We start from the raw sequence: 22120 nt of genomic DNA, 5'->3' as shown, positions 1-22120 counted from the left end.
CCTAAAGTACCACCCACTCAAATGGCCGAGCCTCAGAAGCAAATGAAGAATGGCAAGAGCCGAAAGAAGGGAAAGAGACTGAGCAAAGAGGAGCTGGCCGAGGTGAAGAGGGCTCAAAAAGAGTCAGGTAGGTTGGAAGAACAACTGCAGAAGGAGGAGGAGGAAGAACTCGAAAGAGTTAAAGAGGAGTCAAAAAAGGCAGAAGAGGAAAGGCAAAGAAGAGCGTAGGAGGATGCCCACGAGCTGAGGATGAAGGAACTAGCTGAGTTGGCAAAGGCCACTCATAGGTTTGTTGAAGAAACTCATGGAAGAGGAGAGATCAACCCCTATAGTCCTCACCATGAGGCCGAAGCAAGTGGCAGCGCGAGGGCATCCCCGATAATCACAGGCAAGGGGAAGTCACTGTTACACCCCCTACCTCCCTCCTTCGTGCTAGCACCAACAGACACCCCAACTGCCCCACAACCCATGCCCTCTCTAGACACGGCCCAGCTGATGAGCATGATGCAGATGCTCGTTAGTAAAGTGGCTGAGATTGTCCCAGAACTTGGAGTGAAAAGACATGCCCCTGCTAATGTTGAGTCCAGAAAAGACTCGAAATGGCAAAAGCTCGAAGCATCAACCACCACGGCTCCTATTTCCATGCCACCTGGTACAAACTATGATGCCTACGTGGCTGAGCTCCTAGCGCAGTTGGATAAGGCAAAGGAAGAAAAGAAGGTGTCCCTGTTGGAGCTGGAAAAGGAAAGGGAAACTTTGGCAGCCCTAAGGCTCGAAGTTTCAAGGCAAGGAGCTAATCGGCAAAGGGAGCTCAGGGCGCTGCAAGATTAGCTAGAGGAAAAAAAGAAAGAGGCTCAGGATAACGAAAACCACCTGAGACAGAGGCTGGAGGATGAAGAACAAAACCTGGTGGCCGAGCAACGAAGCTTAAAGTTGCTACTGCAGCAACATGTTGACATAGAACAGAGGACGGATAGACTGGAGGGGTATGGACCATTGGCAACTCAAGAGGGTGAGCCGAGTGGGTGGCAGGAGAATACCATGGCAAAGCTTCAATATGAACTCAAGGAACAAAATAGGCAGGAGAATACCATGGCAAAGCTTCAGTATGAACTTGAGGAACAAAATAGGCTGGAGAGAGAGATAGAGTTCCTAGCATGGGAACGGCTGGCAACCCTCGCAGCAGAAGCACAAGAACGACAACAAGAGGCACAATGGCTGCAAGGTGCGTTGGAAGTTTCCAAGAAAGACACAGAGGCCCTCATGGCCATGGCCTTAATGCAATGAAGACTGCACCTTGCAGAGATCCAGAGCCACGAGCAGCTAGCGTAGGAAAGGTTTGAGTGTCATATTTACTCACCGTCTACTAGATCACCTCAGGAAAGTCTCCTAGGTCAAGTTCTTTGTTGCTTCTACAACCCAAGCTATCCTCTTCCATGCCTAAGAGTTATTGTTCTGCCAAGTTGTCGATCGGGTTGATGAGGTTGGGTAGATCCACCTCCTCAATGTGTTGGTCCTTGCTGTGTTAGGATTTCCAGTCATGTTCTTAGCTTGGTCCTACCTTTGGGGATTTGATCACCTGTCTATGTCCTAGGATCTTCTCTTACTGGTGGGTTCCTTTAAGTTTTTACGTTTGAGTGAGTTTCTTGTTAATTACAAATAGTCCTCAACTTACCCCCATCCTTTATGTGTATGTGTGTGTGCGCTCTTTTCTGTGCACTGTGCACAATTAGGCTTTTAGCTTTTCTTAAGGGTGTTTTAAGTGCAGGAAATCTGAGTGAGTGAGAAAAAAAAGTGTCCAAATGGCTCTTGCACTCTAGTTTATGGGTTTAGCTTGTTAGGCTTGTATGTTTGGTTTTTGGTTGTTCTCGCTGATTTATGGGTTTCTCACTATGCCTTCCGCTCTCAATCAAGACTTGTTTGGGGGTCTACAACTCCGCTTGATGTTGTTAATGGACCGGATCACTAGATGGTCTAATGTCGCCTCTACATCTATGTCTCGCTAATTCTTCTATTCCTTGTGCCAGAAAGGCATTTCAAGTGTCTGTATGGTCTTGGGGGTTCGTACGACTGACTTCTAGGTGGGTTTAGTCCAAGATCCAAAAATTTTGAAAAAAATAAAATTCGGTCCAACAGGTCCAAATTGTAGGGGCCAAGTGAGTGACTCGGACAGGCTGAATGGACGAGGCTAAGTGAAATTGGGACATGAGGGACTAGTGGGCTGAGGCCGAATATGAGGTTCAGATGGGTGAAATGACGAAGGGCCAAATGGTTGAGTGGATAACTCAGATTTGGGTGGGTCGAGTGACTACATGTTCGAATGTACTAGGACAACTCAGATGAGTTGAATGGCTAAGGACAAGTGGGCCGAGGGTCGATTTTGGGACTTGGCCCAGGGTTGAGCAACTCGGATGGACCGAATGTGGCACATTTTTTTTGAAATGATAAAAAATTCGTCGTGCCAAGTGATTCTGAGCTTCACACTTGCCAAGCATTTCCAGATCCTATCTATGCATGAAGGAGAAGGTGTGGGTATACCTGTAGTGGGAAACAAACTTGTCGACGAAAAGATCGAAGTGGATCCACACAATGGAGCTCTCTCTCTCTCTATCTCTCTCTAACAACCAAGGTTTCAAATGAGCTCTCCCTTGGCCTCCTGACTATTAAACCCCTTCTCAACAAAGTTCTTGCCAGTCCCACTCCCTCACTCATCAACCTTAATCCCCTTGAGCACTCTTTCTTCCTATTTTTCTTGATTTGTACCCTATTCGAGCCTATTTTATAGTAGCAAACCCTATACTTTTCCAACTAATCTCTTAACCTAAATGCAACAAGAATCCAAAGCAAAGTACTGAACTGATATCTCCTACTCTCCTATTCATCCAACCATCAAAATAACCAAAATACTTGTTTGTGAAGATTAAAAACACCAAACTTTCTACCTATCTCAAGCTCTGGTTCGGGGATGAAACCCTTACTTCGATGCTCAATTTGAAGCGCGCAAGCACTCAAGCTTGAATCAGTTGGTCTCGGAAACAAAACCAAAATGTTGGGAGCTCATGCTCAACTGCCAAGACCCACGGATTGCTTATTCGTTCAAGTGCTTCAAGCGAGCACTAATGGCTACCTCTCACATATCTGATGTGCTATCCCTCTCTATGAGTAAAGTGAGCTTATCTTGATGCCCGGCTGAGTTGCTTTCTCTCTCAAGGACTCCGATAGCTCCATGATTTGTGATTCAAGCTCAAGTATCCTCAAACCTCTTTCTCCAAGCTCCATCATCTATAGCCATGTGCGAGACGAGAGAAGAGAAGAGAAGAGAAGAAGAAGAGAGGAGATGGTGGAGGGCTTCAACTCCAAGACCCCTCGCCCTCACACCCTCACTCACTCACACTCCCTGATGCCAGGAGGCATATTCCACGATGGATTCCGTGAGGTTTTTTGGTGGATTCTGTAAAACTATTTATTTGCAAGGACTCATACATAAGGTGGATTCCTTGTGTGAGAAGTTGATGGGGATGCCTGTCCTTCTCGAGCATTTGATTAATTAATGTGCACATGGGTGATTCCACAGCGGGTGATTCTACAAAATTCATATTAATTAATTAAGATTTTATGAGTTTAGAGTGTGCACTTGAATTAAATTAAGGTTAGAATAATGTTCCAATCTATTTTAATTATTTGTAGCTGAAGAGTGCTAGGTATTCACTATTGTTTGTTTATTTTATTCATAAACAATTGTGAATGCTTCAATTGATGTGTAGAGCAAGTAGTGGTGGCTTTGGGTAGGACTAGGTGTTAACGTAAGTCTAAGAATAAATTTCATAATTATGATTAGTTATCTTAAGTCTAATATATAATATTATGTATTTATATGATATTATATTAATAAAATTATTACTCTATTTGTAAGTTATAAGTTTAAACTTCTTTAGTAATAATTAGACCATTGTCGTTAAGTATTATTAATTTATTTATTTTTAATATATATTATTTTAGAATATGAAATTTAAGATATGCTTTTATTGAAATAAGCTTTTTTAATGGAATACCTTGCTATTTTCTTAATGTGGTTAAGTTTTAGAAGGCTTTTCTAGCTTTCTTTATAAAATCAACATGATCGCATGCAAAATAGGAGAACAGGGTGAAAACTGAGAATTTTCTTTTGTCCCTCATCCGGAATCAAAATTCATAGCTTCAAGAGTTATTTTGGGAGCTTTGGCATGCTCTAGACGCAATAGTGATATCAAAACGTCAAGATTTAGAGTACATAATTTTATGCAGCAATTATAGCATGTTAGAGAATACCTCTTGATTCTTAAAACTCTATATTTTAATTGATATTTGTACTTTCTTTGTAATTGTATGTAAGATATGAATGTAAATATCCATGTAAAACTATAATATATAATTAAGGATAGCAAACCATGGCTTTTGCCATGGGAGAGATTGGGCCCAATCATGCATTTTTCTTATCTTTCTCAATCTATTGAGTTATTCAAATCCTCTTATGTATTATAATGTTGTTTGTATTTAATAGTTGAGATATTTGATTTCTTAGATTTTTTCACTAAGTTATATTATGTGTGTTATAAAGTCGTTTATGATTGAGATTTGATTTGCTAGATTTGCCACATGTTCCGCTTCGTAACATTGGTATCAGATCTTGGCTACGCTTCAAGTTTTCAATTGTATGATATCAATATATAAAGATGAACACCTTGAAACAATCCCAATCTACAAGACAAATCACTATAGATGAATATTGTAGCTGCATTTCTCGTGTTTTGGACATCCTTATATCCACAGTTGATTGACTCGAATCGATCCAATTTGTTCTTTTGTGAATTTGGATTATAGCATGGACTTGCCTATGCAAACATGATGTTATAGCCAAAAAGATTTTGAGGTTAATTTCATAGTAAACCATAGCTTTGTTTTATTTTATAAAAGTTTCAAGTTGTAATGTGTCCCCCTGCCCACTTGTAGGACACGTCTTAGCAGCCCATCGGAAAGAGAGTCTAGAAAGCGCCGCCCGACACTCCCAAGGAAAGTCACGAGGTTTGCGATCTAGGTCCTCCTGAGTCTGCCACGAAGTGGAAGCATTCTGGCTATTCCCACTTAGGACCGACCTGAATCAGGGTTTTCCTAATGGTCAAGTTCCTAGAAAGTAGCTAGCGTCGACTACTTTACACAGAAACATCAGGGTTGAAGCGGATTTATACTGCACTTGGTTCAAGGAGAATGGGAAACGAGAGGGATGCGAAGCTTGATCTCTTTGCCCCTAAGGCATAGTCCCATTCCGTTCCCCTAAAACAGCACAAATCGGGACTCTATCTCTAAAGATTCTAGGTCATCGTTTACCTTGTTGTCAATTCCTTTGAGAAAAGTTCACGGCCAAACGGGACCACCCATCCGTAGAACGGACCCAGGGTCACATCCACCGCACTTTCCTCGGGTTGCTTTAGTTATCTAATTACCTACCACATTTAGTTTGACAAATAAAAACATCTTCCTTAATTAACCAGTTAATCACTGGTTCCTTCACATAACCTAGGCACTGACATAGAAAAACAATGTCAAGCAAGTTCATTTTCAACATTTGATCTTTATTTATCAATCTTTGGAATACATCACATAAACCAGCCCGAAGGCTAATCCATAATCTGCCCGAAGGAAATTCCATAATCCACCCAAAGGCAATTCCATAATCCGCCCGAAGGCTATTCCAACAATCCTCAGGGATCGCTATTCCAAGTTTCAGCCGTTGACTGGTATGCGGGCCACGAGATCCCATATCGAGTCACGTTGGCCTCTTGTGCAGGGTCCGGAGGCAAGGGATTTATGGCACCCAAGCGTCCTCCTGCTCCAAGTAGCACCTGCGCAAAGACCTCTCGTGGCAGGTTCGGTCCACGTACCCGGTACGACTAACAACCCCCTTGGATAGGGTCAGGTAGACAGTCGGGGGTAACTGATGCTGCCTCTCCCTCCAGGCTTTCGACCTAAAGCATTAGTTATTTTCCAGCATTAGTTCCTTGAGCAAAAAAGAACAAATAGTGCTCCTAAGTGTACAATTACAAGCACTCCAGTGGTCGTTTATACGGCCAACTGCTAAGGTATGATTCCTTCTCTTCGAATACATCCAACATTCGATCTGGGATCAATTTCGACTTGGCAAGATCCCAAGGGTCTTGTAAGCTAAGTTGCTTGCTTACCCTCTTTCCTTGGGTTAGGGTTTATACCATGTTAACCCAAATTATCAATACTTTAGGTTTCCATTTATTATGGTTAATAAATCCTGGACAATCCTGTTGTCCTCACTTGATTGCTTGCTAGGCAATTCATAGTTACCCTAACTTGAAAAATCAGCCCCAAGGAAGGGTGACATAGCAGGATGACCACTCATCCTCTAGAAAATTAGACTTGTACTTAGAACTCGCCAACCTTATTCTAAGGAGTGGCAATACCATTTGTGATCTAGATACAAAACCATGCGACATTGCAACTTGTTGCACGAGATAAGTGTCGCACCTAACTTGTGGGATTATTTCTCCCATCACACGGTATTCCTTGGTCAAGAATACTTTTGATCAAGAAGTAGGGTTTGGGATCCTCTTGACCCAATCCAACTCTAACCCTACTAAGCCGATAATGCTTTGGCCCTAGGGTTCCTAGTTTCCTCATGGAAATCTAGCATTTGGTCATCGGATCAGTAGGGTAAGAAACCTAGATCAATCTTGCATGAGCATTTAGCTAACCCTAATATTGCGTGAATGTGGATAGGATATTGGGATCAGAAATACTATGTCGGCGACTGGAGTGCGATACTAAGTAGAATTTTATCATGGCTTAATCCTACCTAACACTTTGAGGTGATGGTTATACATTGACTAATCATACCTTTATGATTCTCATGTAAGCTATTCAACTATACTCGAATTACTGAGTTGATCTAACTAACCCACGAGTAAAAATAATTTCCACTTTAAAAATGCAAATACTTTCTCCTAAATTTGCAAGTGCCTTTTTCTAGAAGATACAAATAACTGCAAGGTAGGTGAGATGCTGTCAAGATTTTGGGAGAGAAGGAAGGAGTCTCACTTGAAGCTTTCTTGCTTGCACAATGGGGGAATACACACAGAGGTGGAGGCTGAAAATAGTTTTTTTCTTCTTAGTTGTGTAAGCCAAAAGAACTCTCATACAAAGAAATAGAAGAACCCTATATATGGGTCTCAAACCAAACTCAACTAACTAAGGTGGCATACTAACTGAACCACGAACTAGAGTAGATAAGGATAGCTGTCATGTAGCTATTATTCATGGGCGGTGTACCAACCACGTCTGCAACAACTGACAAGTCGGTGACATAAATACACAACGGTCACCCTGGCGTATCACGAGTGGAGCTCGATATCTCAACACTCCCCCTCGAGCTCAATCCCAATTCCTGCACACCAAGCAGGTCTCTGAACTTGCGCAGCTTCTCTGTGCCCAATGCCTTCGTAAATATGTCAGCTACCTGATCCTCTATGCTGACATAAACTAGATCAATAAGACCTAGTGAAACCCTCTCCCGCACATAGTGATAATGCACCTCAATGTGCTTTGTTCTAGCATGATAGACTGGGTTATTTGCCAAGTGTATACTGCTCATGTTGTCACAATAAATGACAACTGGCCCATCTGTAGACTGATGCATATCATAAAGTAGCTTGTGCAACCAAGCTACCTCACATGCAGCCATTGCTGCACCCCTGTACTCAGCCTCTGTGCTCGACAAGGCAACTGTAGGCTGTTTCTTGCTGCTCCAAGTGACTGCAGCACTCCCAAAAGAGAACACATACCCACTACTAGATCGTCTATCAGAAATACTACCAGCCCAATCAGCATCAGTATATTCATGCAACTGTATCTGAACTCCAGTCTCATAAAATAGTCCATATTGCAATGTGGACTTCACATACCTGAGTATGCGTCTAGCCGCATCCAAATGCGGTATCATTGGAGCCTGCATAAACTGACTTACCAATCCAACAACATAGCTTAAATCTGGCATGGTAATAGTCATATAAATCAAGCTTCCTACTATGCGTCTGTACATAGTAGGGTCTTCTAGAAGCTCACCTGCATCTGTGCTCAGCTTCACATTCTGCTCCAAAGGAACTGAAATAGGCTTACAGCCTGTCATCCCATATTTGGACAGCATGTCCAATACATTCTGCCTCTGCAAGAGTTGTATCCCACTTGGTGATCTAATCACCTCAATGCCCAAGAAATAACGCAGCTCTCCCAAATCCTTCATCTCAAACTTCTGCTTCAATAGCATTTTCACGTGAAGGATATCTTCATCACTATCACCTGTCATAATCAAATCATCAACATAAAACAAGTAGCATAATACCTTTCTCTGTTTTTCTCATATAAAGTGAGAAATTTGCCTTGGAAATCTGAAAGCCAATAGTGACAAGATACTGTCCTATCTTGTCAGACCATGCTCTAGGTGCTTGCTTCAAGCCATACAAGGCTTTCTTCAACCTGCAAATAAACTCAGGATGAACAACATGCACATAACCTGGTGGCTGCTCCATATAGACCTCTTCTTGCAAATCACCATGCAAGAAGGCATTCTTTACATCCATCTGATGTAAAGACCATCCCTTTGATGTAGCCATAGCAATGACTGCTCTTACGGTTGCCATCCTTGCAACCGGACTGAATGTTTCTTCATAGTCAATGCCATATGTTTGTGCATACCCCTTGACTACTAATCTTGCCTTGTATCTGTTCACAGAACCATCTGCATTGTGCTTCACCTTATAAACCCACTTACAGCCAATTGCATTCTTACCTTTAGGCAAAGGTACCAATTCCCATGTAGCATTTGCTTCCAAGACATCCATTTCTGAATCCATGGCTTTCTCCTATTTTTCTTTTCCCATGGCTTGCTCAAAAGAAGTGGGTTCTGGTTCCTGTATCACTTTGACCATATATGCATAGTGAATGGCTGTAAATCCATCATATTTCAGCCTATCCACAGGATACCTAGCTCTCGTAGACCTGTGCAAAATAGGTTCACTCCCAGGTGCTCTCAAAACATCCCTGGTCTTCCTTACTCCAAGTGTAACAATAGAAGGAATACCCAACTCATCATCAATGCTCTGTTCTGAGCCACTGGATTCACAATCCACATAAGAGTGACCTGCATTCACATCAAACATGGGCTGATCAACCTTCTCTTTTCCTTTTCGTGATATCTGCATACCACTATCTACATTGCTTTGAGAAGATTCTCCTGATCTCAATCTGCGTGTCCATGGCGAAGAATGTGAACCACTGCTAGAGGACGCTCCAGGTCCACTAATATTTTGTGACTGCTGATGTGAATTCTGTGCAGTATTACCATTTTGTGCATCTACATTATCAATCACATTTACTGGTTTATACCACCTACTCATCTCATCAAAAACAACATCTCTGCTCACTGTAAACTTACGAGTAGAAGGGTTATAGCATCTATACCATTTTTGCTGCAGAGAGTAACCAATAAAGATGCACTTCTCAGCTTTTGGATCCAACTTGGATCTCAACTCATCTGGCACATGTACATAGGCAATGCAACAAAAAATTTTCAAATGAGAAATATCTGGTTTCCTACCAGTATACCTCTCCTCTAGAGTCATTCCATGTATTGCTGCAATGGGAGTCCTGTTCATTATGTAGACTGCTGTAGCAATTGCTTCAGCCCAATAAAAATCTGGCAAGTCTTTTTTGTTGAGCATGGCACGAGATACCTCTCCAATATGCCTGTTTTTCCTTTCTGCAATTCCATTTTGTTGTGGGGTATGACTGCATGAATATTGCTGCTTTATGCCATGCTCCTGCAGGAACCTTGCAAACTCATTTGAGAGGTACTCTCCCCCTCCATCTGACCTTAGGCATTTTATTTGCAGGCCTGTTTCTTTTTCAACCATAGCTTTAAGAGTTTTGAAATGCCCAAAAACTTCACTTTTCTTTTTCATAAAATACACCCGAACTTTTCTGCTATAGTCATCAATAAAAGTGACAAAATAATGACAGCCTCCAAGAGATGCAGCTTTAGTAGTCCACACATCAGAGTGGATTAATTCCAATGGCTTCTCACTCTCTTGAACATGTCTAGGAAATGGTTTCCTTGCCTGTTTTCCAAATTGACAGGCTTCACATACCTTATGCATTTCTGCAACCTTGAATTTGGGCAATCCTGCAACAATATTTTGGGCCTGAATTGATTTAAGTCGCTGTACATTAACATGACCAATGCGTTTATGCCAGATATCAATATCTACAACTACACCGGTCCCATGTGCAAACATTGCTACACTCAATTCAGGCATGTCTGCATCCAACGTAAACATTCTGCCCTTCTTTTTTCCTTTTGCTATCAAGCGACCTTTATTTTTCATATCCTCAACAAAGCATCCATGAGGATTAAATCTGACCTGCAAGCCCTGCTCAACCATTTGACCAACAGAAACTAGATTCTTGGTGATATTAGGGACATGAAATACATCGGACATGTATTTCTTTTTCCCATCCTACATAGACAAAGGAATTTTTCCAATCTGCACAATAGGATGTGCAGTATCATCACCAGTCTCCACAAATCCTAGTTTTTCCATTTTCCTTGCATCCTCCATCCATTCTGCATGACCTGTCATGTGGTTTGATGCACCTGAGTCAACATACCATACATCATTGCTTTCTTCTGCACTTGTCACAGAATTGTTCATGTGCTGCACCATAAACAAATGCTCATTTCTGTCATCACCCTGTCTACTAGAAGATGCATAATTCCCTTGTTGCAGTTTTCCATTGATGATGTCATTCTACTTTTTATAGCAGTCTTTAGCCATATGACCCATTTTACCACAGTAGTAGCATTCAATATTACTGTTTGCATTTTGGCCTCTTTGCCATCCACTACGACCTCTTTGGCTCCCCCTGCCTCTAGAGTTACCACGTCCTCCTCCATAGGACTGGTTTTCTTGAGTTTGCTGCATATTCTGATTTTTGCCACGGCCTCCAAATCGGCCTCCTCTACCTCTGCCTCTACCTCTTCCAGCATTTGAGTAGAAGACAGCTTCTTTTGAAGTTCCTCCTGAAGAAGATGCACCACCATTTCTCTGCTCCTCAGAAATTAGAAGAGCAATCAACTCCTAAAAATCAGGAAATCTTTCACGGACGGAAATGGATGTTCGGAACTGTGCATAATCCTTTCCTAGACCATTCAAGGTCACTGAGACTAAATCATCATCTTCCACTGGCGACCCAATGGAAGCAAGTGCATCTGCAATCTTCTTCACCTTCATGTGGTAGTCATTGATGCTCATACTTTCTCTTTGCACATTGTGCAACTCTTGCTTGAGCTGCATTTTCCTGGCTTGCGTATTTGTGCTATACATTTTTGACAAAGTATCCCATGCCTCCTTTGGCGTACTTGCATCTTGAATATGCACAATCATAGAGTCTGAAATGTTGATAGACAGCCAGTACATAACTTTCCTGGCTCTCTCATGCCATGCTTTAAATGCCTGCATTTGCTGTTGATTGGGAACATCAGGAAGAACTGGTTCTTCTTCATTTCCTGCAACAAATTCCCAATATCCTTTTCCCATAAGGAAATTCGTCATTCTAAACTTCCATGCTTGGAAGTTGTTATTGTCAAGCTTTTCAGTGACAATATGTGAAAGAGAATCAGATGCCATTACAGAACACTGCAAAAAATTCTGTCACTACAAAAAACACAGCTTTATCCTGACAAGGGAAAATCTGCAAAACTGGCGAAAGTGGTATTTGACTACACAGTCACTTCCTAGTGACAATTTTGCATCAACATGCAACAGGGATGATTCTGTAACTCCCAATGTCTCTGCGCACAAGCATACGATGCAATTTCTACAGTAACTTTTCACCGATCTGTAGAATAGTGGCTGCATAGCATAAAACTGGGCCTTTTCCTGAGTGCGTGCAGAAAACTTCCGCCTCCAAAACAGGCCCTGAAATGGCCTCAAATCAAAAAAACAAGGTCGTCAAGGGCTAAAGGCCTTTTCCCGCAGCATATACTGCCCTCTTGCTTCACCGCGAAGAGCGTCTCAACGTGAGACAATGCACTCTTGCAATTTCCAACTGTGCTGCTTGCAGAGATCTGCTCCCAAAACAGAAAATGAAAGCAACACTGCTCCTCTTACCAGAACACCGTGAGCTTGCTTGCTTTCTTGAGCTCCTTACCACGAACAAGGCTCTGATACCATGTCAAGATTTTGGGAGAGAAGGAAGGAGTCTCACTTGAAGCTTTCTTGCTTGCACAATGGGGGAATACACATAGAGGTGGAGGCTGAAAACAGTTTTTTTCTTCTTAGTTGTGTAAGCCAAAAGAACTCTCATACAAAGAAATAGAAGAACCCTACATATGGGTCTCAAACCAAACTCAACTAACTAAGGTGGCATACTAACTGAGCCACGAACTAGAGTAGATAAGGATAGCTGTCATGTAGCTATTATTCATGGACAGTGTACCAACCGTGTCTGCAACTGACAAGTCGGTGACATAAATACACGATGGTCACCCTGGCGTATCACGAGTGGAGCTCGATATCTCAACAGATGCATCATTCCATGTGAGTATGCAACTTCAAACCATAGACCACTTGCTTTTATGCAACTTAGAGATCATTCTTTTCCTTGCCCTACACTATAATGATTGACATTTAGAGCTAACTCGTATAAATCCTACGTTGATGCAATGAAAATCAAAGCTTTAATATTTTTAATGTAGATGCATTCAAACTTTGACAAGAGATCTCCATGCATGAGTGAATGCCATGAGTCCATCCTTGTTTTAATCCTTCCCTTTTATCACTTAACCCGACCTAAAATGTAACCATCTTCTCATGCAATTCGCAAAGTTTGTAATTCTTTCCATGCATTGCGGCTGTTTGGACATCATTCAATGGGCATCTAAGATTATCTCATTACGAGTCACAACTAGGAAATTATTACCTAAGTGCATTATGTGTTATATGCGCTATTCTTTTCACGAAGCAATAGGGATGCCTTTAGACAAATCCACCATTTAACTTATGCAATATGCGTTTAGGAATGCAACTTTACCACGGAAGTGCAACAAATACAAGTGCTCGACACGCCACTAAGCTTTGTAAATCGAATGAGTAAATGCATTTAAATTTTGCTTTTAAAAAACCCACATGCTTAATGCATCCCTTTCATGCGAGAATAAATTTTTAAGAACCTGGGCATTAAGGTTCTGAGCGTTGTCCACACGTGTACTCGGGGTGGAAGCTCCCACGTGTGCTCCTCTCGCCTTTTGTTTAGGAGCCATTGACACAGTAGTTTCGTTTCAGCAACTCACCCTTGGGTCACTTTCGCGTATCGGATCCTCTCTGGCCGAGATCTTATCTTCTGCGTAGGACACAACCCTTGCAGATACGATTTTAAGAAATTTCGGGGAAGGCACGGGGAAATAGGGCTTATGGAGGTTTTAATAGAAGCTTTCAAAGAAGCTTCCAAGCTTCTGATCCAGATGACATGGAGAGAGAATGATTGGGGAGAGGAGAAAGATGACGATGAGGATGAGGTAGATGAAGATGATCATGGCGATGCTGATAATGGTGGTGGTGAAGGCAAACGGCAGCGGCCAGGTGGCATGGCAGCGGGGGTGTGATGGCAGCGTGGCGGCGGCAATGACCTGCACGATCCTCTCCTCCCTCTCCTCAAGCTTGGGGAGGGGCTATTCTTATAGCACTAAGGGGGGGGGGGGGAATAACCACACATGTGGCTAGATGCATGCCTCCCTCCCCCATGCCCCTCCATCACTTAACTCAGCTCCTCTCACACTCCCTCTCCCCCGCCATGCAATGGTTGAAGGGGAGGGGGTTATTATAAAAAAAATTGTGCTAAATTATCCATTATCCCTTTTGCTTTTCCCGTGAAGGGTGTTCCCGCGTGGGTTTGCGGTTTCAAGCCACGGCTTTCTACACATGATGTGGGGGGGGGGGGTGGAGTTTGCTAGTGCACGCGGAGGGAGTACTTAGCCCAAAATTTTATCGTAGCGGGAGGTTATTTTGAACTGTTTTTGCACGTGATTTTTGGGTCTTCAATATTTCGTAGTGGAAATATTTCATTCTCTCCCCCTTAGAGGAATTGATATGTCCTCATCTCGAGAAGAAGTGGGGGTATGGTTGGTTGAGAGTACTTTCATCCATCCAAGTGGCATCCTCTTCGGGGTAATCTTTCCATTGGATGAGGCATTCTCTCAAGGTCCTGGATCTCCAATGCCTCTCCCTAACATCTAAGATCCTGTCAGGCCATAGCTCAAGGACTCCTTGACTAGGCATTACAATTTGTTGATCGTCAAGCACGTGACTAGGGTTAGGCACATACTTTTTCAATAGACTGATATGGAATACATTATGAACTTTTAGGTTTTCGGGGAGTTGCAGTCTGTAAGCATTAGGCCCTAGGCACTTGAGAATCTTGTAGAGTCCACAATACCTTGGACTTAGCTTTTTGCATTCACCCAAGGATAGGGAACTCTTCTTTGGGCGTACTGAAACAGTTTGGGGATGGTAAGCTGTACTGAAATAGAGTTGAGTCCCAATGGCCTCGAAGATAGCCCTCCAAAAGTGTGATGTGAAGAGAGAGTCACGACCACTAATGATTCTTCTGGGTAATCCATGTAGTTTGAATATTTCCTTGATGAACAACCTTGCGATGTTTGAGGCTTTATAGTTTGTCTTAACAAGAATAAGATGTGCAACCTTGGTGAGCATATCTACGATGACCATAATGGAGTTGTATCCTCCCTGAACTTGGGGTACGCCAACAACAAAGTCCATACTAATGAATTCCCATTTCATTTGGGGAATGTTAAGTGGTTGCAATTTCCTTGGCATTTTGACATGTTTGGCCTTAATGCGTTGACAAGACAAACATTCAGTGACATATTTAAGAATGTCACCTTTGAGCCTCTCCCAATAATATCTCTTTCTGACCACATTGAGGGTCTTGGCATAGCCGGGATGTCCTGAGAAAGGGGAGTCATGGGCTTCCCAAAGTATCTTCTGCTTGAGTGATTGGCTTGCCGGTATACATAATCTCATTCTATAGTAGACAAGTCTACTACTGATAGAGAATCCTTGATTCTTTGCATGTAGCTTCGGGTCTTAGTCTTTGATGGGGATCTCCCTTAGCAATTTCTGATAGGTTGGGTCATGGCATGCCACTTCTTTAGCTAGCTCAAGAATTGGGTTGTTTGGCATGGATATCTTTGTGGCTAGAGATCTTGCTATTGATGGATCTTGCAAAATCAGAGAATTCAGAAATGCCTTGTGATTGAGTGCATCGGCAACTACATTCTCCTTTCCAGGCTGGTATTTGATTTCAAAGTCATATTCTTCCAGCACTTCAATCCATTGATGTTGCCTAATATTGAGCTCATTTTGGGTAAAAATCCATTTAAGACTCTTGTGGTCTGTTACCAAGGTAAATTTGTTACCCAGCAAGTAGTGTTTCCAAAGTTTGAGAGCATGGATAACAGCTAACAGTTCCAGATCGTGGGTAGCATAGTTCCTTTCATGGCTCTTCAGTTTCCTTGAAGAATATGCTACAGGATGACCTTCTTGCATAAGCACACATCCTAAGGCAAGTGCGCTAGCATCAGTTATCACTTCAAACTTCTTGCTAAGATTCAGAAGTTCGAGGATGGGTGCTGATACCAAGCTTTGCTTTAATTTGTCAAAGCTTGACTACTCAGTAGGTGACCATACAATTGATACTTTCTTCTTTAGTAGATCAGTTAGCGGTGCTGCAATCAAAGCATAGTTTTTGATAAAGACCATGTACCATCTTGTCAATCCAAGAAAGCTACGTATCTCTTTGATAGAAGTTGGTGTTGGCCATTCTAGAACGTCTCTGACCTTGGCCGGATCCACTGAAATTCCTTTCGCTGATACAATGAATCCCAAATATTCAATCTATCGCTTGAAAAATGCACACTTCTTCTTCTTGGCATAAAGCTTGTGTGCTCTCATTATTTCGATAACAATGTGAAGTTGGGGTCCATTAGCCTGTTGATGGTAGTAGGAGCATTTGTCAGCCCGAATGACATGACCAGGAATTCAAAGTGTCCATACCTTGTGCTGAATGCCATCTTTGGGATATCTTCTTCCTTGATTCTTATCTGATAATATCCAGACCGGAGATCAATTTTAGAGAAGATCTTCTCACCTTGAAGACGATCAAGAAGTTCATCTATTCTTGGAATAGGATATTTGTTCTTAATGGTTGATTAATTTAACCCTCTGTAGTCAATGCAAAGCCAAAGCATTCCATCTTTCTTCTTCTAGAATAGCACTGGAGCTCCCCATGGTGAACTGCTAGGACGGATGTAACCTTGGTCTAATAGTTGCTTGAGTTGCTCCTTCAGATCAATCACTTCCGGGATGGACATCCTATAAGGTCTCTTTGCGATTGGTGCAGCTCCTGGCGCTAGCTTGATCTCGTGATCGACTTCCCTTTGAGGAGGAAGTTCAGTCAGCTCTTCAGGAAATACGTCTGCGTATTCCTTTAACCAAGAAGGTTCTTCCCTAGACTCCTGATTTTGATCTAGCTTATTTAGCTTAATCAAATAGATAGGTAGCCCCTTTCTAACTCCTTTTATTATCCTTATTGCTTTGGCTAGTTGAATTTTTGGCTTCCCAGCCTCTCCTTGAGTTGTGACTAGTGCCCCTTCAGAGTTTCGAAAGGAAACTTGGCCCTTTCCACAGTGAATGTGGGCATCATTCGGTATTAGCCAATCCATACCGAGCAAACATTTGTGGACACCTAGGTTCATTACCCTGAATCTGATTGAAGTTTACTTTCCACCCAGCCAGAATCTCACCTTAGCAATTTGCCTGGTACAAGAGACCTCACGACCATTTGTTAATTCCACAATTAAGGTAGGTGCATCATTTGTGGCTATTCCTAATCTTTTTACACAGACTGGTAAAATGAAGGAATGTGTACTGCCACAATCAATCAAGGTTTTGAAACTTTTACCTTGATAATCTGATGGAGTTTCGTAGGATGGACCCAGGGTCACATCCACCGCACTTTCCTCGGGTTGCTTTAGTTATCTAATTACCTACCACATTTAGTTTGACAAGTAAAAACAACTTCCTTAATTAACCAATTAATCACTGGTTCCTTTACGTAACTTAGGCAATGACATAGAAAAAAAATGTCAAGCAAGTTCCTTTTTAATATTTGGTCTTTATTTATCGGTATTTGGAATACATCATATAATCCAGCTTGAAGGCTAATCCATAATCCGCTCGAAGGCAATTCCATAATCCGCCCGAAGGCAATTTCATAATTTGCCCAAAGGCTATTCCAGCAATCCTCAGGGATCATTATTCCAAGTTTCCGCTTGTTGACTAGTATGCGGGCATCGAGATCCCATCTCGAGTCATGTCGGCCTCTTGTGCAGGGTCCGGAGGCAAGGGATTTACGGCAAGAGCCCCCCTGGCACCCAAGTGTCCTCCTGCTCCAAGTAACACCCACGGAGAGACCTCTTGCGGTGGGTTCGGTCCACATATGCAGCGTGGCTAACAACCCCCTTGGATAGGGTCGGGGGTAGACAATCGGGGGTAACTGATGCTGCCTCTCCCTCCACGCTTTCAACCTGAAGCATTAATTATTTTCCAGCATTAGTTCCTTGAGCAAAAAAGAACAAATAGTGCTCCTAAGTGTACAATCACAAGCACTCCAGTGGTCGTTTATACGGCCAACTGCTAAGGTATAATTCCTTCTCTTTGAATACATCCAGCATTCAATCAGGGATCAATTTCGACATGGCAAGATCCCAAGGGTTTCATAAGCTAAGTTTCTTGCTTACTGTTGAGATGACAAGCTCAACACATGCGGACATTGATGATGGACCGCCTGGTTAGATGGGTTCACACGTCTACACTTAGCACGTCGGTGGTCATTATGACTCTCACATGGCCACTGACTCATTACTTATTATATTCAGGTTGTTACACCTATTTACAGCTGGCATAGTTATAGCGCCAGTCGACTAGTGTAGTCGGTTATGCATTGTTTGACTTAGTAGGACACTTTCCTTTTATGTTGTATCTTATATATACTTTGTGTACATTGTAAAGTGTGTGGAAGAAGAAGAAGAAACTAGCAAGAAAACGTTTTGGCCTCCATCTCTCTTCTTGTCTCTTGAGTGAGCTTCTCCTTGTGCATTCTGTGTGTGTTCGGCGCAGCATCTTGAGCAACCCCCTCCACACGTGATTCTTGACATGGTATCAGAGCCGCGCCATTGAGAGAGGCTGATTTCAAGGTTGAAGCAAAGGAGAAGAAGCAAGGTTCGAGCAAGCAAGCCACGGGTAAGAAGCTCTCCCATTCTTCCACTTCTTCTCTTGGATAGTGCCTGTGGAGGCAACCGGAAGCAGGGCAGAGCAAAAATCTCAGATTGCAGTGAGATTTGGTGTGCGCGAAGAGCACTGTGTATTCTGCAGATAAAGCTCTTTAGGGCTATTCCGCAGAGATTTTGGGCATCTGAGGCCGTTTCAGGGCCCGTTTTAGAGTCGCAAGGTTGCAGACAACAGTTTCAGGGTACACTGTGACTTCGACTGTATTGACCGAACGTGGGTGCACAGGTTACAGATTTCAGATCTGTAAGTTCAAAGGTGTTTACCAGTGAGTAAACACAAGGTTTATCTGCAAACTGGTTGCAGATTGCATGTATTGTTGAGCAGACAGTGAAAAAGGCTGTCTGGTGTATTGCTGTGCACTACAGGTCAAGGGTTGCAGAAGATTTGCTTACTGTTTGGTATTAATTTTGTGATAATGGCAGAGAACAGTGGAAGCCCCATCATTGAGAAGCTTGACAAGAACAACTACCCATCATGGAAGTTTCGTGTCACGAACTTCCTTATTGGAAAAGGCCTCTACGAGTTCGTTTCAGGTGAAGAAACGGAGCCGGAGATGAGTGATCCTCCAACTGCAGAAGAGACAAAGGCACGGAAAGAATGGAATGCAAAGGATAAAAAGGTCATGTATTGGTTGTCTGCAGTAATTGACAATAATATGCTGGGACACATTAGAAATGCAGAGAATTCATATGCAGCTTGGACCATACTTGAAAGTATGTTTTCTGTAAATACAAAGGCACGAAAGATTCAACTCAAGCAAGAGTTGAATACATTAAAGAAAGGGAAGATGTCTATCAATGAGTATGCACTGAAGGTAAGAAGCATTGCAGATGCATTGGCAGCGATTGATGCAATGCCCGATGATGATGATTTGGTGTCGTCTACCTTGGGTGGACTTAACAATGAAAAGGCTTGGAAGTCTTTTGTAACTTCTATATATGTTAGAAAGCCATTTCTAGATTTCGATGAGTTGGTCTCTCTAATGATCACTGAAGAAATCAACATGCAGAGTGAGACATCTGAAAGAAGTGGTGAACAGGTCCAGGCTTTCTACTCCAGTTCAGGAAGGGGACGTGGCAGGTTCTCTTCAAGAGGCCGTGGTACAGGACGTGGTAGTGACAACCAGCAAAACAGATTGAATGAGCAATTTGGCGATATGCAGGTTTCAGGAGGTCGTGGTAACTTTAGAGGCAGGGGGAGCTTTTGAGGAAGAGGTGGATGGCAAAACAAAGGTTCTAACAACTCTGGTATTGTGTGCCACTACTGTGGCAAAACAGGTCATATTGCAGCCCAATGTTATGCTAAGAGAGATGATATCCGCAGTGGTAAGTTGCAGCAAGGAAACTATGCATCGTCTTCACGACAGAATGAAGACAAAAATGAACGTTTGTTCGTTATGCAGCATATGCTAAATGCTGTTACAGGAAAGGGAACACATGAAGATGTTTGGTATGTCGATTCAGGTGCATCCAATCATATGACCAGCCATGCAGAATGGTTTGGAGAGATGCAGGATTTGCAGAATGCAGGTTATGTGCAGACGGGTGATGACTCATGCCACCCAATTTCACACATTGGAAAAGTTCCCTTGTCCTTGCATGATGGTAAGACAAAGAGTCTTTCAGATGTATTACATGTGCCATCTATTACAAAGAACTTGGTGTCATTCGGTCAAATGGTAGAGCAAGGGCTGCAAGTTAGATTTAATGCAAAGGGCTGCTTTGTAGAAGACTTCAATGACAAGTGCAGATTGGTAGCAAAGGGAAGTGGAGTTGGACGTATGTTCACTCTAGATGCTGGAATTCCTACTATGAATGCTGCTATGTATGCCAAAGGAAAAGGTATTGTTGCAGACATTGAAATTTGGCACAAACGCATTGGACATGCAAATGTACAAAGGCTGAAATTAATGCAGTCCAAAGGGTTGGTCACAGGTTTGCCTACATTTAAAGTTGCAGAATTTCAGAAGGTATGTGAAGCATGTCAGTTTGGTAAGCAGGCAAGACAACCCTTTTCACATGACAGAGATATAAGCAGAAATTTCCTTGATGTTGTGCATACAGACATTTGGGGGCCTACACAAAATGTATCTCTTGGAGGTAGTTCATACTTTGTCACATTCATTGATGATTGTTCTAGAAAGCTGTGGGTATATTTTATGAAGGAAAAGAGTGAAACGTTTGAGCACTTTAGAACTTTCAAGGCTGCAGTTGAAAGAGAAACAGGCTTGAAAGTAAAGTGCCTGAGGTCAGATGGAGGGGGAGAGTACCTCTCAAATGAGTTCAGTGATTTTCTGAGGTCTCATGGGATAAAGAGACAGTTCACATGCAGGTATACCCCACAGCAAAATGGGGTTGCAGAAAGGAAAAACAGGCATATTGCAGAAGTTGCACGCGCCTTGATGGCTGAAAAGAATATGCCTAAGCATTTTTGGTCTGAGGCTGTTCATACTGCTGTTTATATTATGAACAGAACTCCCACAGCTGCAGTTCATGGTATGACTCCCGAAGAATGTTTTACAGGTAAGAAGCCTGATGTTTCACACTTGAAAGTATTTGGCTGCATTGCGTATGTTCATGTGCCAGATGAGTTGCGGAAGAAACTAGATCCAAAAGCTGAAAAGTGTGTCTTTATTGGATACTCTTTAGAGCAGAAAGGGTATCGCTGTTACAACCCTGTCACATGTAAGTTCAGAGTGAGCAGGGATGTCATCTTTGATGAAATGAGCAGTTGGTATGCATCTAGTGGTGATGCATTGGATGCTGATGATGATCATGACACTCATGTGCAGGCTGAAACGCAAGAATCACGGACTCTTAGTGGACCAGAGACATCATCTGGTAGTCCTTGGTCTGGGAGACTAAGGAGTACCTCTACATCTTCGATTGCATCTAGTAGCACTACAGGTAAAGACAAAGGAAAGAATAAAGTGTCAGAAGGCATTGATGCAGTTCTTGATGGAGACTCCAGTGGCTCAGAGAGCTTGGATGATGAGCTTGGCATTCCTTCAGTGAGGACTCCAGGTGTGCAGAGAGCACATGTTAATGCAAAGACTCCATTGAGTGATCCAGTGGTATGCAGGTCTAGCAGGGTGAGATACCCTGTTAAAAGATTTGGTTTTGAAGGTTATGCAGCTCACCATTATGCTTATATGGTGAAACTAGTTGAGGATGTTGAGCCCACATGTTTTGAGGAGGCTGTTGGTCATGCTCATTGGGATGCAGCAATGGATGAGGAGATGGCTGCATTAGAGGCCAATAAGACTTGGGATCTAGTATCATTGCCGAAGGGAAAGAAAGCTATTGGATGTAAGTGGGTTTATAAGATTAAGCACAATGCAGATGGTTCTATTAGCAGGTACAAAGCTAGGCTGGTTGCAAAAGGCTATGCCCAGACATATGGCATAGATTATGATGAAACCTTCAGTCCAGTTGCTAGGATGGCAACTGTCAGATGTGTGATTGCTTTGGCAGCAGCCAAAGGTTGGAGGTTGCAGCAAATGGATGTAAAGAATGCCTTCTTGCATGGTGATTTGCAAGAAGAAGTGTTTATGGATCATCCAGCAGGTTATGAAGATTTAGAGCATCCCACGTATGTGTGCAGGTTGAAGAAGGCACTCTATGGGCTCAAGCAAG

This window comes from Lygodium microphyllum, chromosome 7 (genome assembly GCF_053477565.2).
Source record: "Lygodium microphyllum isolate KBCC chromosome 7, Lygodium_microphyllum_v1.1.10, whole genome shotgun sequence".
Lineage (NCBI taxonomy): Eukaryota > Viridiplantae > Streptophyta > Polypodiopsida > Schizaeales > Lygodiaceae > Lygodium > Lygodium microphyllum.
The sequence above is the reverse complement of the archived record's forward strand: the minus strand, read 5'-3'. Positions refer to the sequence as shown.